The sequence below is a fragment of the Miniopterus natalensis genome (genome assembly GCF_054644295.1).
Source record: "Miniopterus natalensis isolate mMinNat1 chromosome 13 unlocalized genomic scaffold, mMinNat1.hap1 SUPER_13_unloc_2, whole genome shotgun sequence".
NCBI classification, from domain to species: Eukaryota; Metazoa; Chordata; class Mammalia; order Chiroptera; family Miniopteridae; genus Miniopterus; species Miniopterus natalensis.
Genome location: NW_028269908.1, coordinates 61117 through 83308, shown reverse-complemented (window position 1 = coordinate 83308; position 22192 = coordinate 61117). Strand labels below are relative to the sequence as shown.

Genomic DNA, 22192 nt, shown 5'->3' with positions numbered 1-22192 from the left:
TGGACCTAGGGTTAGGGTTATGTTGAGGGCTAGGGTTAGAGAGAGGGTTAGGGTTAGGGTTGGACTTAGGGTTAGGGTTATGTTGAGGGCTAGGGTTACAGATCCGGTTAGGGTTAGGATTGGACCTAGGGTTAGGGTTATGTTGAGGGCTAGGGTTAGAGATCCGGTTAGGGTTAGGATTGGACCTAGGGTTAGGGTTATGTTGAGGGCTAGGGTTAGAGATCCGGTTAGGGTTAGGATTGGACCTAGGGTTAGGGTTATGTTGAGGGCTAGGGTTAGAGATCCGGTTAGGGTTACGATTGGACCTAGGGTTAGGGTTATGTTGAGGGCTAGGGTTAGAGATCCGTTTAGGGTTACGATTGGACCTAGGGTTAGTGTTATGTTGAGGGCTAGGGTTAGAGATCCGGTTAGGGTTACGATTGGACCTAGGGTTAGGGTTATGTTGAGGGCTAGGGTTAGAGATCCGGTTAGGGTTACAATTGGACCTAGGGTTAGGGTTATGTTGAGGGCTAGGGTTAGAGATCCGGTTAGGGTTACGATTGGACCTAGGGTTAGGGTTATGTTGAGGGCTAGGGTTAGAGATCCGGTTAGGGTTACGATTGGTCCTAGGGTTAGGGTTATGTTGAGGGCTAGGGTTAGAGATCCGGTTAGGGTTACGATTGGACCTAGGGTTAGGGTTATGTTGAGGGCTAGGGTTAGAGATCCGGTTAGGGTTACGATTGGACCTAGGGTTAGGGTTATGTTGAGGGCTAGGGTTAGAGATCCGGTTAGGGTTACGATTGGACCTAGGGTTAGGGTTATGTTGAGGGCTAGGGTTAGAGATCCGGTTAGGGTTACGATTGGACCTTGGGTTAGGGTTATGTTGAGGGCTAGGGTTAGAGATCCGGTTAGGGTTCCGATTGGACCTAGGGTTAGGGTTATGTTGAGAGCTAGGGTTAGAGAGAGGGTTAGGGTTAGGATTGGACCTAGGGTTAGGGTTATGTTGAGGGCTAGGGTTAGAGATCCGGTTAGGGTTAGAATTGGACCTAGGGTTAGGGTTATGTTGAGGGCTAGGGTTAGAGATCCGGTTAGGGTTACTATTGGACCTAGGGTTAGGGTTATGTTGAGGGCTAGGGTTAGAGATCCGGTTAGGGTTACGATTGGACCTTGGGTTAGGGTTATGTTGAGGGCTAGGGTTAGAGAGAGGGTTAGGGTTAGGGTTGGACCTAGGGTTAGGGTTATGTTGAGGGCTAGGGTTACAGATCCGGTTAGGGTTAGGATTGGACCTAGGGTTAGGGTTATGTTGAGGGCTAGGGTTAGAGATCCGGTTAGGGTTAGGATTGGACCTAGGGTTAGGGTTATGTTGAGGGCTAGGGTTAGAGATCCGGTTAGGGTTAGGATTGGACCTAGGGTTAGGGTTATGTTGAGGGCTAGGGTTAGAGATCCGGTTAGGGTAACGATTGGACCTAGGGTTAGGGTTATGTTGAGGGCTAGGGTTAGAGATCCGTTTAGGGTTACGATTGGACCTAGGGTTAGTGTTATGTTGAGGGCTAGGGTTAGAGATCCGGTTAGGGTTACGATTGGACCTAGGGTTAGGGTTATGTTGAGGGCTAGGGTTAGAGATCCGGTTAGGGTTACAATTGGACCTAGGTTTAGGGTTATGTTGAGGGCTAGGGTTAGAGATCCGGTTAGGGTTACGATTGGACCTAGGGTTAGGGTTATGTTGAGGGCTAGGGTTAGAGATCCGGTTAGGGTTACGATTGGACCTAGGGTTAGGGTTATGTTGAGGGATAGGGTTAGAGATCCGGTTATGGTTACGATTGGACCTAGGGTTAGGGTTATGTTGAGGGCTAGGATTAGAGATCCGGTTATGGTTACGATTGGACCTAGGGTTAGGGTTATGTTGAGGGCTAGGGTTAGAGATCCGGTTAGGGTTACGATTGGACCTAGGGTTAGGGTTATGTTGAGGGCTAGGGTTAGAGATCCGGTTAGGGTTACGATTGGACCTAGGGTTAGGGTTATGTTGAGGGCTAGGGTTAGAGATCCGGTTAGGGTTAGGATTGGACCTAGGGTTAGGGTTATGTTGAGGGCTAGGGTTAGAGATCCGGTTAGGGTTAGGATTTGACCTAGGGTTAGGGTTATGTTGAGGGCTAGGGTTAGAGATCCGGTTAGGGTTACGATTGGACCTAGGGTTAGGGTTATGTTGAGGGCTAGGGTTAGAGATCCGGTTAGGGTTACGATTGGACCTAGGGTTAGGGTTATGTTGAGGGCTAGGGTTAGAGATCCGGTTAGGGTTACGATTGGACCTTGGGTTAGGGTTATGTTGAGGGCTAGGGTTAGAGATCCGGTTAGGGTTAGGATTGGACCTAGGGTTAGGGTTATGTTGAGGGCTAGGGTTAGAGATCCGGTTAGGGTTAGGATTTGACCTAGGGTTAGGGTTATGTTGAGGGCTAGGGTTAGAGATCCGGTTAGGGTTACGATTGGACCTAGGGTTAGGGTTATGTTGAGGGCTAGGGTTAGAGATCCGGTTAGGGTTACGATTGGACCTAGGGTTAGGGTTATGTTGAGGGCTAGGGTTAGAGATCCGGTTAGGGTTACGATTGGACCTTGGGTTAGGGTTATGTTGAGGGCTAGGGTTAGAGATCCGGTTAGGGTTCCGATTGGACCTAGGGTTAGGGTTATGTTGAGAGCTAGGGTTAGAGAGAGGGTTAGGGTTAGGATTGGACCTAGGGTTAGGGTTATGTTGAGGGCTAGGGTTAGAGATCCGGTTAGGGTTAGAATTGGACCTAGGGTTAGGGTTATGTTGAGGGCTAGGGTTAGAGATCCGGTTAGGGTTACTATTGGACCTAGGGTTAGGGTTATGTTGAGGGCTAGGGTTAGAGATCCGGTTAGGGTTACGATTGGACCTTGGGTTAGGGTTATGTTGAGGGCTAGGGTTAGAGAGAGGGTTAGGGTTAGGGTTGGACCTAGGGTTAGGGTTATGTTGAGGGCTAGGGTTACAGATCCGGTTAGGGTTAGGATTGGACCTAGGGTTAGGGTTATGTTGAGGGCTAGGGTTAGAGATCCGGTTAGGGTTAGGATTGGACCTAGGGTTAGGGTTATGTTGAGGGCTAGGGTTAGAGATCCGGTTAGGGTTAGGATTGGACCTAGGGTTAGGGTTATGTTGAGGGCTAGGGTTAGAGATCCGGTTAGGGTTACGATTGGACCTAGGGTTAGGGTTATGTTGAGGGCTAGGGTTAGAGATCCGTTTAGGGTTACGATTGGACCTAGGGTTAGTGTTATGTTGAGGGCTAGGGTTAGAGATCCGGTTAGGGTTACGATTGGACCTAGGGTTAGGGTTATGTTGAGGGCTAGGGTTAGAGATCCGGTTAGGGTTACAATTGGACCTAGGTTTAGGGTTATGTTGAGGGCTAGGGTTAGAGATCCGGTTAGGGTTACGATTGGACCTAGGGTTAGGGTTATGTTGAGGGCTAGGGTTAGAGATCCGGTTAGGGTTACGATTGGACCTAGGGTTAGGGTTATGTTGAGGGATAGGGTTAGAGATCCGGTTATGGTTACGATTGGACCTAGGGTTAGGGTTATGTTGAGGGCTAGGATTAGAGATCCGGTTATGGTTACGATTGGACCTAGGGTTAGGGTTATGTTGAGGGCTAGGGTTAGAGATCCGGTTAGGGTTACGATTGGACCTAGGGTTAGGGTTATGTTGAGGGCTAGGGTTAGAGATCCGGTTAGGGTTACGATTGGACCTAGGGTTAGGGTTATGTTGAGGGCTAGGGTTAGAGATCCGGTTAGGGTTAGGATTGGACCTAGGGTTAGGGTTATGTTGAGGGCTAGGGTTAGAGATCCGGTTAGGGTTAGGATTTGACCTAGGGTTAGGGTTATGTTGAGGGCTAGGGTTAGAGATCCGGTTAGGGTTACGATTGGACCTAGGGTTAGGGTTATGTTGAGGGCTAGGGTTAGAGATCCGGTTAGGGTTACGATTGGACCTTGGGTTAGGGTTATGTTGAGGGCTAGGGTTAGAGATCCGGTTAGGGTTCCGATTGGACCTAGGGTTAGGGTTATGTTGAGAGCTAGGGTTAGAGAGAGGGTTAGGGTTAGGATTGGACCTAGGGTTAGGGTTATGTTGAGGGCTAGGGTTAGAGATCCGGTTAGGGTTAGAATTGGACCTAGGGTTAGGGTTATGTTGAGGGCTAGGGTTAGAGATCCGGTTAGGGTTACGATTGGACCTAGGGTTAGAGTTATGTTGAGGGCTAGGGTTAGAGATCCGGTTAGGGTTACGATTGGACCTTGGGTTAGGGTTATGTTGAGGGCTAGGGTTAGAGATCCGGTTAGGGTTCCGATTGGACCTAGGGTTAGGGTTATGTTGAGGGCTAGGGTTAGAGAGAGAGTTAGGGTTAGGGTTGGACCTAGGGTTAGGGTTATGTTGAGGGCTAGGGTTACAGATCCGGTTAGGGTTAGGATTGGACCTAGGGTTAGGGTTATGTTGAGGGCTAGGGTTAGAGATCCGGTTAGGGTTAGGATTGGACCTAGGGTTAGGGTTATGTTGAGGGCTAGGGTTAGAGATCCGGTTAGGGTTAGGATTGGACCTAGGGTTAGGGTTATGTTGAGGGCTAGGGTTAGAGATCCGGTTAGGGTTACGATTGGACCTAGGGTTAGGGTTATGTTGAGGGCTAGGGTTAGAGATCCGTTTAGGGTTACGATTGGACCTAGGGTTAGTGTTATGTTGAGGGCTAGGGTTAGAGATCCGGTTAGGGTTACGATTGGACCTAGGGTTAGGGTTATGTTGAGGGCTAGGGTTAGAGATCCGGTTAGGGTTACGATTGGACCTAGGGTTAGGGTTATGTTGAGGGCTAGGGTTAGAGATCCGGTTAGGGTTACGATTGGACCTAGGGTTAGGGTTATGTTGAGGGCTAGGGTTAGAGATCCGGTTAGGGTTACGATTGGTCCTAGGGTTAGGGTTATGTTGAGGGCTAGGGTTAGAGATCCGGTTAGGGTTACGATTGGACCTAGGGTTAGGGTTATGTTGAGGGCTAGGGTTAGAGATCCGTTTAGGGTTACGATTGGACCTAGGGTTAGGGTTATGTTGAGGGATAGGGTTAGAGATCCGGTTATGGTTACGATTGGACCTAGGGTTAGGGTTATGTTGAGGGCTAGGATTAGAGATCCGGTTATGGTTACGATTGGACATAGGGTTAGGGTTATGTTGAGGGCTAGGGTTAGAGATCCGGTTAGGGTTACGATTGGACCTAGGGTTAGGGTTATGTTGAGGGCTAGGGTTAGAGATCCGGTTAGGGTTACGATTGGACCTAGGGTTAGGGTTATGTTGAGGGCTAGGGTTAGAGATCCGGTTAGGGTTACGATTGGACCTAGGGTTAGGGTTATGTTTAGGGCTAGGGATAGAGATCCGGTTAGGGTTACGATTGGTCCTAGGGTTAGGGTTATGTTGAGGGCTAGGGTTAGAGATCCGGTTAGGGTTACGATTGGTCCTAGGGTTAGGGTTATGTTGAGGGCTAGGGTTAGAGAGACGGTTAGGGTTACGATTGGACCTAGGGTTAGGGTTATGTTGAGGGCTAGGGTTAGAGATCCGGTTAGGGTTACGATTGGACCTAGAGTTAGGGTTATGTTGAGGGCTAGGGTTAGAGATCCGGTTAGGGTTACGATTGGACCTAGGGTTAGGGTTATGTTGAGGGCTAGGGTTAGAGATCCGGATAGGGTTACGATTGGACCTAGGGTTAGGGTTATGTTGAGGGCTAGGGTTAGAGATCCGGTTAGAGTTAGGATTGGACCTAGGGTTAGGGTTATGTTGAGGGCTAGGGTTAGAGATCCGGTTAGGGTTAGGATTGGACCTAGGGTTAGGGTTATGTTGAGGGCTAGGGTTAGAGATCCGGTTAGGGTTACGATTGGACCTAGGGTTAGGGTTATGTTGAGGGCTAGGGTTAGAGATCCGGTTAGGGTTAGGATTGGACCTAGGGTTAGGGTTATGATGAGTGCTAGGGTTAGAGATCAGGTTAGGGTTAGGATTGGACCTAGGGTTAGGGTTATGTTGAGGGCTAGGGTTAGAGATCCGGGTAGGGTTAGGATTGGACCTAGGGTTAGGGTTATGTTGAGGGCTAGGGTTAGAGATCCGGTTAGGGTTAGGATTGGACCTAGGGTTAGGGTTATGTTGAGGGCTAGGGTTAGAGATCCTGTTAGGGTTAGGATTGGACCTAGGGTTAGGGTTATGTTGAGGGCTAGGGTTAGAGATCCGGTTAGGGTTACGATTGGACCTAGGGTTAGTGTTATGTTGAGGGCTAGGGTTAGAGATCCGGTTAGGGTTACGATTGGACCTAGGGTTAGGGTTATGTTGAGGGCTAGGGTTAGAGATCCGGTTAGGGTTACGATTGGACCTAGGGTTAGGGTTATGTTGAGGGCTAGGGTTAGAGATCCGGTTAGGGTTACGATTGGACCTAGGGTTAGGGTTATGTTGAGGGCTAGGGTTAGAGATCCGGTTAGGGTTACGATTGGTCCTAGGGTTAGGGTTATGTTGAGGGCTAGGGTTAGAGAGACGGTTAGGGTTACGATTGGACCTAGGGTTAGGGTTATGTTGAGGCCTAGGGTTAGAGATCCGGTTAGGGTTACGATTGGACCTAGGGTTAGGGTTATGTTGAGGGCTAGGGTTAGAGATCCGGTTATGGTTACGATTGGACCTAGGGTTAGGGTTATGTTGTGGGCTAGGGTTAGAGATCCGGTTATGGTTACGATTGGACCTAGGGTTAGGGTCATGTTGAGGGCTAGGGTTAGAGATCCGGTTATGGTTACGATTGGACCTAGGGTTAGGGTTATGTTGAGGGCTAGGGTTAGAGATCCGGTTATGGTTACGATTGGACCTAGGGTTAGGGTTATGTTGAGGGCTAGGGTTACAGATCCGGTTAGGGTTACGATTGGACCTAGGGTTAGGGTTATGTTGAGGGCTAGGGTTAGAGATCCGGTTAGGGTTACGATTGGACCTAGGGTTAGGGTTATGTTGAGGGCTAGGGTTAGAGATCCGGTTTGGGTTACGATTGGACCTAGGGTTAGGGTTATGTTGAGGGCTAGGGTTAGAGATCCGGTTATGGTTACGATTGGACCTAGGGTTAGGGTTATGTTGAGGGCTAGGGTTAGAGATCCGGTTATGGTTACGATTGGACCTAGGGTTAGGGTTATGTTGAGGGCTAGGGTTAGAGATCCGGTTAGGGTTACGATTGGACCTAGGGTTAGGGTTATGTTTAGGGCTAGCGTTAGAGATCCGGTTAGGGTTACGATTGGTCCTAGGGTTAGGGTTATGTTGAGGGCTAGGGTTAGAGATCCGGTTAGGGTTACGATTGGTCCTAGGGTTAGAGAGACGGTTAGGGTTACGATTGGACCTAGGGTTAGGGTTATGTTGAGGCCTAGGGTTAGAGATCCGGTTAGGGTTACGATTGGACCTAGGGTTAGGGTTATGTTGAGGGCTAGGGTTAGAGATCCGGTTAGAGTTACGATTGGACCTAGGGTTAGGGTTATGTTGAGGGCTAGGGTTAGAGATCCGGTTAGGGTTACGATTGGACCTAGGGTTAGTGTTATGTTGAGGGCTAGGGTTAGAGATCCGGTTAGGGTTACGATTGGACCTAGGGTTAGGGTTATGTTGAGGGCTAGGGTTAGAGATCCGGTTAGGGTTACAATTGGACCTAGGTTTAGGGTTATGTTGAGGGCTAGGGTTAGAGATCCGGTTAGGGTTACGATTGGACCTAGGGTTAGGGTTATGTTGAGGGCTAGGGTTAGAGATCCGGTTAGGGTTACGATTGGACCTAGGGTTAGGGTTATGTTGAGGGATAGGGTTAGAGATCCGGTTATGGTTACGATTGGACCTAGGGTTAGGGTTATGTTGAGGGCTAGGATTAGAGATCCGGTTATGGTTACGATTGGACCTAGGGTTAGGGTTATGTTGAGGGCTAGGGTTAGAGATCCGGTTAGGGTTACGATTGGACCTAGGGTTAGGGTTATGTTGAGGGCTAGGGTTAGAGATCCGGTTAGGGTTACGATTGGACCTAGGGTTAGGGTTATGTTGAGGGCTAGGGTTAGAGATCCGGTTAGGGTTAGGATTGGACCTAGGGTTAGGGTTATGTTGAGGGCTAGGGTTAGAGATCCGGTTAGGGTTAGGATTTGACCTAGGGTTAGGGTTATGTTGAGGGCTAGGGTTAGAGATCCGGTTAGGGTTACGATTGGACCTAGGGTTAGGGTTATGTTGAGGGCTAGGGTTAGAGATCCGGTTAGGGTTACGATTGGACCTTGGGTTAGGGTTATGTTGAGGGCTAGGGTTAGAGATCCGGTTAGGGTTCCGATTGGACCTAGGGTTAGGGTTATGTTGAGAGCTAGGGTTAGAGAGAGGGTTAGGGTTAGGATTGGACCTAGGGTTAGGGTTATGTTGAGGGCTAGGGTTAGAGATCCGGTTAGGGTTAGAATTGGACCTAGGGTTAGGGTTATGTTGAGGGCTAGGGTTAGAGATCCGGTTAGGGTTACGATTGGACCTAGGGTTAGAGTTATGTTGAGGGCTAGGGTTAGAGATCCGGTTAGGGTTACGATTGGACCTTGGGTTAGGGTTATGTTGAGGGCTAGGGTTAGAGATCCGGTTAGGGTTCCGATTGGACCTAGGGTTAGGGTTATGTTGAGGGCTAGGGTTAGAGAGAGAGTTAGGGTTAGGGTTGGACCTAGGGTTAGGGTTATGTTGAGGGCTAGGGTTACAGATCCGGTTAGGGTTAGGATTGGACCTAGGGTTAGGGTTATGTTGAGGGCTAGGGTTAGAGATCCGGTTAGGGTTAGGATTGGACCTAGGGTTAGGGTTATGTTGAGGGCTAGGGTTAGAGATCCGGTTAGGGTTAGGATTGGACCTAGGGTTAGGGTTATGTTGAGGGCTAGGGTTAGAGATCCGGTTAGGGTTACGATTGGACCTAGGGTTAGGGTTATGTTGAGGGCTAGGGTTAGAGATCCGTTTAGGGTTACGATTGGACCTAGGGTTAGTGTTATGTTGAGGGCTAGGGTTAGAGATCCGGTTAGGGTTACGATTGGACCTAGGGTTAGGGTTATGTTGAGGGCTAGGGTTAGAGATCCGGTTAGGGTTACGATTGGACCTAGGGTTAGGGTTATGTTGAGGGCTAGGGTTAGAGATCCGGTTAGGGTTACGATTGGACCTAGGGTTAGGGTTATGTTGAGGGCTAGGGTTAGAGATCCGGTTAGGGTTACGATTGGTCCTAGGGTTAGGGTTATGTTGAGGGCTAGGGTTAGAGATCCGGTTAGGGTTACGATTGGACCTAGGGTTAGGGTTATGTTGAGGGCTAGGGTTAGAGATCCGTTTAGGGTTACGATTGGACCTAGGGTTAGGGTTATGTTGAGGGATAGGGTTAGAGATCCGGTTATGGTTACGATTGGACCTAGGGTTAGGGTTATGTTGAGGGCTAGGATTAGAGATCCGGTTATGGTTACGATTGGACATAGGGTTAGGGTTATGTTGAGGGCTAGGGTTAGAGATCCGGTTAGGGTTACGATTGGACCTAGGGTTAGGGTTATGTTGAGGGCTAGGGTTAGAGATCCGGTTAGGGTTACGATTGGACCTAGGGTTAGGGTTATGTTGAGGGCTAGGGTTAGAGATCCGGTTAGGGTTACGATTGGACCTAGGGTTAGGGTTATGTTTAGGGCTAGGGATAGAGATCCGGTTAGGGTTACGATTGGTCCTAGGGTTAGGGTTATGTTGAGGGCTAGGGTTAGAGATCCGGTTAGGGTTACGATTGGTCCTAGGGTTAGGGTTATGTTGAGGGCTAGGGTTAGAGAGACGGTTAGGGTTACGATTGGACCTAGGGTTAGGGTTATGTTGAGGGCTAGGGTTAGAGATCCGGTTAGGGTTACGATTGGACCTAGAGTTAGGGTTATGTTGAGGGCTAGGGTTAGAGATCCGGTTAGGGTTACGATTGGACCTAGGGTTAGGGTTATGTTGAGGGCTAGGGTTAGAGATCCGGATAGGGTTACGATTGGACCTAGGGTTAGGGTTATGTTGAGGGCTAGGGTTAGAGATCCGGTTAGAGTTAGGATTGGACCTAGGGTTAGGGTTATGTTGAGGGCTAGGGTTAGAGATCCGGTTAGGGTTAGGATTGGACCTAGGGTTAGGGTTATGTTGAGGGCTAGGGTTAGAGATCCGGTTAGGGTTACGATTGGACCTAGGGTTAGGGTTATGTTGAGGGCTAGGGTTAGAGATCCGGTTAGGGTTAGGATTGGACCTAGGGTTAGGGTTATGATGAGTGCTAGGGTTAGAGATCAGGTTAGGGTTAGGATTGGACCTAGGGTTAGGGTTATGTTGAGGGCTAGGGTTAGAGATCCGGGTAGGGTTAGGATTGGACCTAGGGTTAGGGTTATGTTGAGGGCTAGGGTTAGAGATCCGGTTAGGGTTAGGATTGGACCTAGGGTTAGGGTTATGTTGAGGGCTAGGGTTAGAGATCCTGTTAGGGTTAGGATTGGACCTAGGGTTAGGGTTATGTTGAGGGCTAGGGTTAGAGATCCGGTTAGGGTTACGATTGGACCTAGGGTTAGTGTTATGTTGAGGGCTAGGGTTAGAGATCCGGTTAGGGTTACGATTGGACCTAGGGTTAGGGTTATGTTGAGGGCTAGGGTTAGAGATCCGGTTAGGGTTACGATTGGACCTAGGGTTAGGGTTATGTTGAGGGCTAGGGTTAGAGATCCGGTTAGGGTTACGATTGGACCTAGGGTTAGGGTTATGTTGAGGGCTAGGGTTAGAGATCCGGTTAGGGTTACGATTGGTCCTAGGGTTAGGGTTATGTTGAGGGCTAGGGTTAGAGAGACGGTTAGGGTTACGATTGGACCTAGGGTTAGGGTTATGTTGAGGCCTAGGGTTAGAGATCCGGTTAGGGTTACGATTGGACCTAGGGTTAGGGTTATGTTGAGGGCTAGGGTTAGAGATCCGGTTATGGTTACGATTGGACCTAGGGTTAGGGTTATGTTGTGGGCTAGGGTTAGAGATCCGGTTATGGTTACGATTGGACCTAGGGTTAGGGTCATGTTGAGGGCTAGGGTTAGAGATCCGGTTATGGTTACGATTGGACCTAGGGTTAGGGTTATGTTGAGGGCTAGGGTTAGAGATCCGGTTATGGTTACGATTGGACCTAGGGTTAGGGTTATGTTGAGGGCTAGGGTTACAGATCCGGTTAGGGTTACGATTGGACCTAGGGTTAGGGTTATGTTGAGGGCTAGGGTTAGAGATCCGGTTAGGGTTACGATTGGACCTAGGGTTAGGGTTATGTTGAGGGCTAGGGTTAGAGATCCGGTTTGGGTTACGATTGGACCTAGGGTTAGGGTTATGTTGAGGGCTAGGGTTAGAGATCCGGTTATGGTTACGATTGGACCTAGGGTTAGGGTTATGTTGAGGGCTAGGGTTAGAGATCCGGTTATGGTTACGATTGGACCTAGGGTTAGGGTTATGTTGAGGGCTAGGGTTAGAGATCCGGTTAGGGTTACGATTGGACCTAGGGTTAGGGTTATGTTTAGGGCTAGCGTTAGAGATCCGGTTAGGGTTACGATTGGTCCTAGGGTTAGGGTTATGTTGAGGGCTAGGGTTAGAGATCCGGTTAGGGTTACGATTGGTCCTAGGGTTAGAGAGACGGTTAGGGTTACGATTGGACCTAGGGTTAGGGTTATGTTGAGGCCTAGGGTTAGAGATCCGGTTAGGGTTACGATTGGACCTAGGGTTAGGGTTATGTTGAGGGCTAGGGTTAGAGATCCGGTTAGAGTTACGATTGGACCTAGGGTTAGGGTTATGTTGAGGGCTAGGGTTAGAGATCCCGATAGGGTTACGATTGGACCTAGGGTTAGGGTTATGTTGAGGGCTAGGGTTAGAGATCCGGTTAGAGTTAGGATTGGACCTAGGGTTAGGGTTATGTTGAGGGCTAGGGTTAGAGATCCGTTTAGGGTTAGGATTGGACCTAGGGTTAGGGTTATGTTGAGGGCTAGGGTTAGAGATCCGGTTAGGGTTAGAATTGGACCTAGGGTTAGGGTTATGATGGGGACTAGGGTTAGAGATCCGGTTAGGGTTAGGATTGGACCTAGGGTTAGGGTTATGTTGAGGGCTAGGGTTAGAGATCCGGTAGGGTTAGGATTGGACCTAGGGTTAGGGTTATGTTGAGGGCTAGGGATAGAGATCCGGTTAGGGTTAGGATTGGACCTAGGGTTAGGGTTATGTTGAGGGCTAGGGTTAGACATCCGGTTAGGGTTAGGATTGGACCTAGGGTTAGGGTTATGTTGAGGGCTAGGGTTAGAGATCCGGTTAGGGTTACGATTGGACCTAGGGTTAGGGTTATGTTGAGAGCTAGGGTTAGAGATCCGTTTAGGGTTACGATTGGACCTAGGGTTAGTGTTATGTTGAGGGCTAGGGTTAGAGATCCGGTTAGGGTTACGATTGGACCTAGGGTTAGGGTTATGTTGAGGGCTAGGGTTAGAGATCCGGTTAGGGTTACGATTGGACCTAGGGTTAGGGTTATGTTGAGGGCTAGGGTTAGAGATCCGGTTAGGGTTTCGATTGGACCTAGGGTTAGGGTTATGTTGAGGTCTAGGGTTAGAGATCCGGTTAGGGTTACGATTGGACCTAGGGTTAGGGTTATGTTGAGGGCTAGGGTTAGAGATCCGGTTAGGGTTACGATTGGACCTAGGGTTAGCGTTATGTTGAGGGATAGGGTTAGAGATCCGGTTATGGTTACGATTGGACCTAGGGTTAGGGTTATGTTGAGGGCTAGGATTAGAGATCCGGTTATGGTTACGATTGGACCTAGGGTTAGGGTTATGTTGAGGGCTAGGGTTAGAGATCCGGTTAGGGTTACGATTGGTCCTAGGGTTAGAGAGACGGTTAGGGTTACGATTGGACCTAGGGTTAGGGTTATGTTGAGGCCTAGGGTTAGAGATCCGGTTAGGGTTACGATTGGACCTAGGGTTAGGGTTATGTTGAGGGCTAGGGTTAGAGATCCGGTTAGAGTTACGATTGGACCTAGGGTTAGGGTTATGTTGAGGGCTAGGGTTAGAGATCCCGATAGGGTTACGATTGGACCTAGGGTTAGGGTTATGTTGAGGGCTAGGGTTAGAGATCCGGTTAGAGTTAGGATTGGACCTAGGGTTAGGGTTATGTTGAGGGCTAGGGTTAGAGATCCGTTTAGGGTTAGGATTGGACCTAGGGTTAGGGTTATGTTGAGGGCTAGGGTTAGAGATCCGGTTAGGGTTAGAATTGGACCTAGGGGTAGGGTTATGATGAGGACTAGGGTTAGAGATCCGGTTAGGGTTAGGATTGGACCTAGGGTTAGGGTTATGTTGAGGGCTAGGGTTAGAGATCCGGTAGGGTTAGGATTGGACCTAGGGTTAGGGTTATGTTGAGGGCTAGGGATAGAGATCCGGTTAGGGTTAGGATTGGACCTAGGGTTAGGGTTATGTTGAGGGCTAGGGTTAGACATCCGGTTAGGGTTAGGATTGGACCTAGGGTTAGGGTTATGTTGAGGGCTAGGGTTAGAGATCCGGTTAGGGTTACGATTGGACCTAGGGTTAGGGTTATGTTGAGAGCTAGGGTTAGAGATCCGTTTAGGGTTACGATTGGACCTAGGGTTAGTGTTATGTTGAGGGCTAGGGTTAGAGATCCGGTTAGGGTTACGATTGGACCTAGGGTTAGGGTTATGTTGAGGGCTAGGGTTAGAGATCCGGTTAGGGTTACGATTGGACCTAGGGTTAGGGTTATGTTGAGGGCTAGGGTTAGAGATCCGGTTAGGGTTACGATTGGACCTAGGGTTAGGGTTATGTTGAGGGCTAGGGTTAGAGATCCGGTTAGGGTTACGATTGGACCTAGGGTTAGGGTTATGTTGAGGGCTAGGGTTAGAGATCCGGTTAGGGTTACGATTGGACCTAGGGTTAGCGTTATGTTGAGGGATAGGGTTAGAGATCCGGTTATGGTTACGATTGGACCTAGGGTTAGGGTTATGTTGAGGGCTAGGATTAGAGATCCGGTTATGGTTACGATTGGACCTAGGGTTAGGGTTATGTTGAGGGCTGGGGTTAGAGATCCGGTTAGGGTTACGATTGGACCTAGGGTTAGGGTTATGTTGAGGGCTAGGGTTAGAGATCCGGTTATGGTTACGATTGGACCTAGGGTTAGGGTTATGTTGAGGGCTAGGGTTAGAGATCCGGTTATGGTTACGATTGGACCTAGGGTTAGGGTTATGTTGAGGGCTAGGGTTAGAGATCCGGTTATGGTTACGATTGTACCTAGGGTTAGGGTTATGTTGAGGGCTAGGGTTAGAGATCCGGTTATGGTTACGATTGGACCTAGGGTTAGGGTTATGTTGAGGGCTAGGGTTACAGATCCGGTTAGGGTTACGATTGGACCTAGGGTTAGGGTTATGTTGAGGGCTAGGGTTAGAGATCCGGTTAGGGTTACGATTGGACCTAGGGTTAGGGTTATGTTGAGGGCTAGGGTTAGAGATCCGGTTTGGGTTACGATTGGACCTAGGGTTAGGGTTATGTTGAGGGCTAGGGTTAGAGATCCGGTTATGGTTACGATTGGACCTAGGGTTAGGGTTATGTTGAGGGCTAGGGTTAGAGATCCGGTTATGGTTACGATTGGACCTAGGGTTAGGGTTATGTTGAGGGCTAGGGTTAGAGATCCGGTTAGGGTTACGATTGGACCTAGGGTTAGGGTTATGTTTAGGGCTAGCGTTAGAGATCCGGTTAGGGTTACGATTGGTCCTAGGGTTAGGGTTATGTTGAGGGCTAGGGTTAGAGATCCGGTTAGGGTTACGATTGGTCCTAGGGTTAGAGAGACGGTTAGGGTTACGATTGGACCTAGGGTTAGGGTTATGTTGAGGGCTAGGGTTAGAGATCCGGTTAGGGTTAGGATTGGACCTAGGGTTAGGGTTATGTTGAGGGCTAGGGTTAGAGATCCGGTTAGGGTTACGATTGGACCTAGGGTTAGGGTTATGTTGAGGGCTAGGGTTAGAGATCCGGATAGGGTTACGATTGGACCTAGGGTTAGGGTTATGTTGAGGGCTAGGGTTAGAGATCCGGTTAGAGTTAGGATTGGACCTAGGGATAGGGTTATGTTGAGGGCTAGGGTTAGAGATCCGGTTAGGGTTAGGATTGGACCTAGGGTTAGGGTTATGTTGAGGGCTAGGGTTAGAGATCCGTTTAGGGTTAGGATTGGACCTAGGGTTAGGGTTATGTTGAGGGCTAGGGTTAGAGATCCGGTTAGGGTTAGAATTGGACCTAGGGTTAGGGTTATGATGAGGACTAGGGTTAGAGATCCGGTTAGGGTTAGGATTGGACCTAGGGTTAGGGTTATGTTGAGGGCTAGGGTTAGAGATCCGGGTAGGGTTAGGATTGGACCTAGGGTTAGGGTTATGTTGAGGGCTAGGGTTAGAGATCCGGTTAGGGTTAGGATTGGACCTAGGGTTAGGGTTATGTTGAGGGCTAGGGTTAGACATCCGGTTAGGGTTAGGATTGGACCTAGGGTTAGGGTTATGTTGAGGGCTAGGGTTAGAGATCCGGTTAGGGTTACGATTGGACCTAGGGTTAGGGTTATGTTGAGAGCTAGGGTTAGAGATCCGTTTAGGGTTACGATTGGACCTAGGGTTAGTGTTATGTTGAGGGCTAGGGTTAGAGATCCGGTTAGGGTTACGATTGGACCTAGGGTTATGGTTATGTTGAGGGCTAGGGTTAGAGATCCGGTTAGGGTTAGGATTGGACCTAGGGTTAGGGTTATGTTGAGGGCTAGGGTTAGAGATCCGGTTAGGGTTCCGATTGGAACTAGGGTTAGGGTTATGTTGAGGGCTAGGGTTAGAGATCCGGTTAGGGTTACGATTGGACCTACGGTTAGGGTATGTTGAGGGCTAGGGTTAGAGATCCGGTTAGGGTTACGATTGCACCTAGGGTTAGGGTTATGTGGAGGGCTAGGGTTAGAGACCCGATTAGGGTTACGACTGGACCTAGGGTTAGGGTTATGTTGAGGGCTAGGGTTAGAGATCCGGTTAGTGTTACGATTGGACCTAGGGTTAGGGTTATGTTGAGGGCTAGGGTTAGAGATCCGGTTAGGGTTACGATTGGACCTAGGGTTAGGGTTATGTTGAGGGCTAGGGTTAGAGATCCGGTTAGGGATACGATTGGACCTAGGGTTAGGGTTATGTTGAGGGCTAGGGTTAGAGATCCGGTTAGGGTTACGATTGGACCTAGGGTTAGGGTTATGTTGAGGGCTAGGGTTAGAGATCCGGTTATGGGCACGATTGGGCAGGGTTAGGGTTATGTTGAGGGCTAGGGTTAGAGATCCGGTTAGGGTTAGGATTGGACCTAGGGTTAGGGTTATGTTGAGGGCTAGGGTTAGAGATCCGGTTAGGGTTACGATTGGACCTAGTGTTAGGGTTATGTTGAGGGCTAGGGTTAGAGATCCGGTTAGGGTTACCTTTGGACCTAGGGTTAGGGTTATGTTGAGGGCTAGGGTTAGAGATCCGGTTAGGGTTACGATTGGACCTAGGGTTAGGGTTATGTTTAGGGCTAGGGTTAGAGATCCGGTTAGGGTTACGATTGGACCTAGGGTTAGGGTTATGTTGAGGGCTAGGGTTAGAGATCCGGTTAGGGTTACGATTGGACCTAGGGTTAGGGTTATGTTGAAGGCTGGGGTTAGAGATCCGGTTAGGGTTACGATTGGACCTAGGGTTAGGGTTATGTTGAGGGCCAGGGTTAGAGGTCCGGTTAGGGTTACGATTGGACCTAGGGTTAGGGTTATGTTGAGGGCCAGGGTTAGAGATCCGGTTAGGGTTAGGATTGGTCCTAGGGTTAGGGTTATGTTGAGGGCTAGGGTTAGAGATCCGGTTAGGGTTCCGATTGGACCTAGGGTTAGGGTTATGTTGAGGGCTAGGGTTAGAGATCCGGTTAGGGTTCCGATTGGACCTAGGGTTAGGGTTATGTTGAGGGCTAGGGTTAGAGATCCGGTTAGGGTTACGATTGGACCTAGGGTTAGGGTTATGTTGAGGGCTAGGGTTAGAGATCCGGTTAGGGTTACGATTGGACCTAGGGTTAGGGTTATGTTGAGGGCTAGGGTTAGAGATCCGGTTAGGGTTACGATTGGACCTAGGGTTAGGGTTATGTTGAGGGCTAGGGTTAGAGATCCGGTTAGGGTTACGATTGGACCTAGGGTTAGGGTTATTTTGAGGGCTAGGGTTAGAGACTCGGTTAGGGTTACGATTGGTCCTAGGGTTAGGGTTATGTTGAGGGCTAGGGTTAGAGAGACGGTTAGGGTTACGATTGGACCTAGGGTTAGGGTTATGTTGAGGGCTAGGGTTAGAGATCCGGTTAGGGTTACGATTGGACCTAGGCTTAGGGTTATTTTGAGGGCTAGGGTTAGAGATCCGGTTAGGGTTACGATTGGACCTAGGGTTAGGGTTATGTTGAGGGCTAGGGTTAGAGATCCGGTTAGGGTTACGATTGCACCTAGGGTTAGGGTTATGTTGAGGGCTAGGGTTAGAGATCCGGTTAGGGTTACTATTGGACCTAGGGTTAGGGTTATGTTGAGGGCTAGGGTTAGAGATCCGGTTAGGGTTACGATTGGACCTAGGGTTAGGGTTATGTTGAGGGCTAGGGTTAGAGATCCGGTTAGGGTTACGATTGGTCCTAGGGTTAGGGTTATGTTGAGGGCTAGGGTTAGAGATCCGGTTAAGGTTACGATTGGACCTAGGGTTAGGCTTATGTTGAGGGCTAGGGTTAGAGATCCGGTTAAGGTTACGATTGGACCTAGGGTTAGGGTTATGTTGAGGGCTAGGGTTAGAGATCCGGTTAGGGTTACGATTGGACCTAGGGTTAGGGTTATGTTGAGGGCTAGGGTTAGAGATCCGGTTAGGGTTACGATTGGACCTAGGGTTAGGGTTATGTTGAGGGCTAGGGTTAGAGATCCGGTTAGGGTTACGATGGGACCTAGGGTTAGGGTTATGTTCAGGCATAGGGTTAGAGATCCGGTTAGGGTTCCGATTGGACCTAGGGTTAGGGTTATGTTGAGGGCTAGGGTTAGAGATCCGGTTAGGGTTACGATTGGACCTAGGGTTAGGGTTATGTTGAGGGCTAGGGTTAGAGATCCGGTTAGGGTTACGATTGGACCTAGGGTTAGGGTTATGTTGAGGGCTAGGGTTAGAGATCCGGTTAGGGTTACGATTGGACCTAGGGTTAGGGTTATGTTGAGGGCTAGGGTTAGAGATCCGGTTAGGGTTACGATTGGGCCTAGGGTTAGTGTTATGTTGAGGGCTAGGGTTGGAGATCCGGTTAGGTTTAGGATTGGACCTAGGGTTAGGGTTATGTTGAGGGCTAGGGTTAGAGATCCGGTTAGGGTTACGATTGGACCTAGGGTTAGGGTTATGTTGAGGGCTAGGGTTAGAGATCCGGTTAAGGTTACGATTGGACCTAGGGTTAGGGTTATGTTGAGGGCTAGGGTTAGAGATCCGGTTCGGGTTACGATTGGACCTAGGGTTAGGGTTATGATCATGCTTAGGGTTAGATATCCGGTTAGGGTTCCGATTGCACCTAGGGTTAGGGTTATGTTGAGGGCTAGGGTTAGAGAGAGGGTTAGGGTTAGGATTGGACCTAGGGTTAGGGTTATTTTGAGGGCTAGGGTTACAGATCCGGTTAGGGTTAGGATTGGACCTAGGGTTAGGGTTATGTTGAGGGCTAGGGTTAGAGATCCGGTTAGGGTTACGATTGGACCTAGAGTTAGGGTTATGTTGAGGGCTAGGGTTAGAGATCCTGTTAGGGTTACGATTGGACCTAGGGTTAGGGTTATGTTGAGGGCTAGGGTTAGAGATCCGGTTAGGGTTAGGATTGGACCTAGGGTTAGGGTTATGTTGAGGGCTAGGGTTAGAGATCCGGTTAGGGTTACGATTGGACCTAGGGTTAGGTTTATGTTGAGGGCTAGGGTTAGAGATCCGGTTAGGGTTACGATTGGACCTTGGGTTAGGGTTATGTTGAGGGCTAGGGTTAGAGATCCGGTTAGGGTTCCGATTGGACCTAGGGTTAGGTTTATGTTGAGGGTAGGGTTAGAGAGAGGGTTAGGGTTAGGATTGGACCTATGGTTAGGGTTATTTTGAGGGCTAGGGTTAGAGATCCGGTTAGGGTTAGGATTGGACCTAGGGTTAGGGTTATGTTGAGGGCTAGGGTTAGAGATCCGGTTAGGGTTAGGATTGGACCTAGGGTTAGGGTTATGTTGAGGGCTAGGGTTAGAGATCCGGTTAGGGTTACGATTGGACCTAGGGTTAGGGTTATGTTGAGGGCCAGGGTTAGAGATCCGGTTAGGGTCCGATTGGACATAGGGTTAGGGTTATGTTGAGGGCTAGGGTTAGAGATCCGGTTAGGGTTACGATTGGACCTAGGGTTAGGGTTATGTTGAGGGCTAGGGTTAGAGATCCGGTTAGGGTTACGATTGGTCCTAGGGTTAGGGTTATGTTGAGGGCTAGGGTTAGAGATCCGGTTAGGGTTACGATTGGACCTAATGTTAGGGTTATGTTGAGGGCTAGGGTTAGAGATCCGGTTAGGGTTACGATTGGACCTAGGGTTAGGGTTATGTTGAAGGCTAGGGTTAGAGAGACTGTTAGGGTTACGATTGGACCTAGGGTTAGGGTTATGTTGAGGGCTAGGGTTAGAGATCCGGTTAGGGTTACGATTGGACCTAGGGTTAGGGTTATGTTGAGGGCTAGGGTTAGAGATCCGGTTAGGATTACGATTGGACCTAGGGTTAGGGTTATGTTGAGGGCAAGGTTAGAGATCCGGTTAGGGTTCCGATTGGACCTAGGGTTAGGGTTATGTTGAGGGCTAGGGTTAGAGATCCGGTTAGGGTTAGGATTGGACCTAGGGTTAGGGTTATGTTGAGGGCTAGGGTTAGAGATCCGGTTAGGGTTAGGATTGGACCTAGGGTTAGGGTTATGTTGAGGGCTAGGGTTAGAGATCCGGTTAGGGTTAGGATTGGACCTAGGGTTAGGGTTATGTTGAGGGCTAGGGTTAGAGATCCGGTTAGGGTTAGGATTGGACCTAGGGTTAGGGTTATGTTGAGGGCTAGGGTTAGAGATCCGGTTAGGGTTAGGATTGGACCTAGGGTTAGGGTTATGGTGAGGGCTAGGGTTAGAGATCCGGTTAGGGTTACGATTGGACCTAGGGTTAGGGTTATGTTGAGGGCTAGGGTTAGAGATCCGTTTTGGGTTACGATTGGACCTAGGGTTAGTGTTATGTTGAGGGCTAGGGTTAGAGATCCGGTTAGGGTTACGATTGGACCTAGGGTTAGGGTTATGTTGAGGGCTAGGGTTAGAGATCCGGTTAGGGTTACGATTGGACCTAGGGTTAGGGTTATGTTGAAGGCTAGGGTTAGAGATCCGGTTAGGGTTACGATTGGACCTAGGGTTAGGGTTATGTTGAGGGCCAGGGTTAGAGGTCCGGTTAGGGTTACGATTGGACCTAGGGTTATGGTTATGTTGAGGGCCAGGGTTAGAGATCCGGTTAGGGTTAGGATTGGTCCTAGGGTTAGGGTTATGTTGAGGGCTAGGGTTAGAGATCCGGTTAGGGTTCCGATTGGACCTAGGGTTAGGGTTATGTTGAGGGCTAGGGTTAGAGATCCGGTTAGGGTTACGATTGGACCTAGGGTTAGGGTTATGTTGAGGGCTAGGGTTAGAGATCCGGTTAGGGTTACGATTGGACCTAGGGTTAGGGTTATGTTGAGGGCTAGGGTTAGAGATCCGGTTAGGGTTACGATTGGCCATAGGGTTATGGTTATGTTGAGGGCTAGGGTTAGAGATCCGGTTAGGGTTAGGTTTGGACCTAGGGTTAGGGTTATGTTGAGGGCTAGGGTTAGAGATCCGGTTAGGGTTACGATTGGACCTAGGGTTAGCGTTATGTTGAGGGCTAGGGTTAGAGATCCGGTTAGGGTTACGATTGGACCTACGGTTAGGGTATGTTGAGGGCTAGGGTTAGAGATCCGGTTAGGGTTACGATTGGACCTAGGGTTAGGGTTATGTGGAGGGCTAGGGTTAGAGACCCGATTAGGGTTACGACTGGACCTAGGGTTAGGGTTATGTTGAGGGCTAGGGTTAGAGATCCGGTTAGGGTTACGATTGGACCTAGGGTTAGGGTTATGTTGAGGGCTAGGGTTAGAGATCCGGTTAGGGTTACGATTGGACCTAGGGTTAGGATTATGTTGAGGGCTAGGGTTAGAGATCCGGTTAGGGATACGATTGGACCTAGGGTTAGGGTTATGTTGAGGGCTAGGGTTAGAGATCCGGTTAGGGTTACGATTGGACCTAGGGTTAGGGTTATGTTGAGGGCTAGGGTTAGAGATCCGGTTAGGGGTACGATTGGGCCTAGGGTTAGGGTTATGTTGAGGGCTAGGGTTAGAGATCCGGTTAGGGTTAGGATTGGACCTAGGGTTAGGGTTATGTTGAGGGCTAGGGTTAGAGATCCGGTTAGGGTTACGATTGGACCTAGGGTTAGGGTTATGTTGAGGGCTAGGGTTAGAGATCCGGTTAGGGTTACCTTTGGACCTAGGGTTAGGGTTATGTTGAGGGCTAGGGTTAGAGATCCGGTTAGGGTTACGATTGGACCTAGGGTTAGGGTTATGTTTAGGGCTAGGGTTAGAGATCCGGTTAGGGTTACGATTGGACCTAGGGTTAGGGTTATGTTGAGGGCTAGGGTTAGAGATCCGGTTAGGGTTACGATTGGACCTAGGGTTAGGGTTATGTTGAAGGCTGGGGTTAGAGATCCGGTTAGGGTTACGATTGGACCTAGGGTTAGGGTTATGTTGAGGGCCAGGGTTAGAGGTCCGGTTAGGGTTACGATTGGACCTAGGGTTAGGGTTATGTTGAGGGCCAGGGTTAGAGATCCGGTTAGGGTTAGGATTGGTCCTAGGGTTAGGGTTATGTTGAGGGCTAGGGTTAGAGATCCGGTTAGGGTTCCGATTGGACCTAGGGTTAGGGTTATGTTGAGGGCTAGGGTTAGAGATCCGGTTAGGGTTCCGATTGGACCTAGGGTTAGGGTTATGTTGAGGGCTAGGGTTAGAGATCCGTTTAGGGTTACGATTGGACCTAGGGTTAGGGTTATGTTGAGGGCTAGGGTTAGAGATCCGGTTAGGGTTACGATTGGACCTAGGGTTAGGGTTATGTTGAGGGCTAGGGTT

General features: G+C 49.5%; 1 protein-coding gene across 1 annotated transcript in view; it reads left to right on the top strand.

Moving 5' to 3' along the window:
* STPG4 (sperm-tail PG-rich repeat containing 4) overlaps positions 1-22192 on the top strand; it is a gene marked incomplete at its 3' end in the record, with an annotated part of 307530 nt that overhangs the window by 224424 nt on the left and 60914 nt on the right. The window lies entirely within an intron of this gene.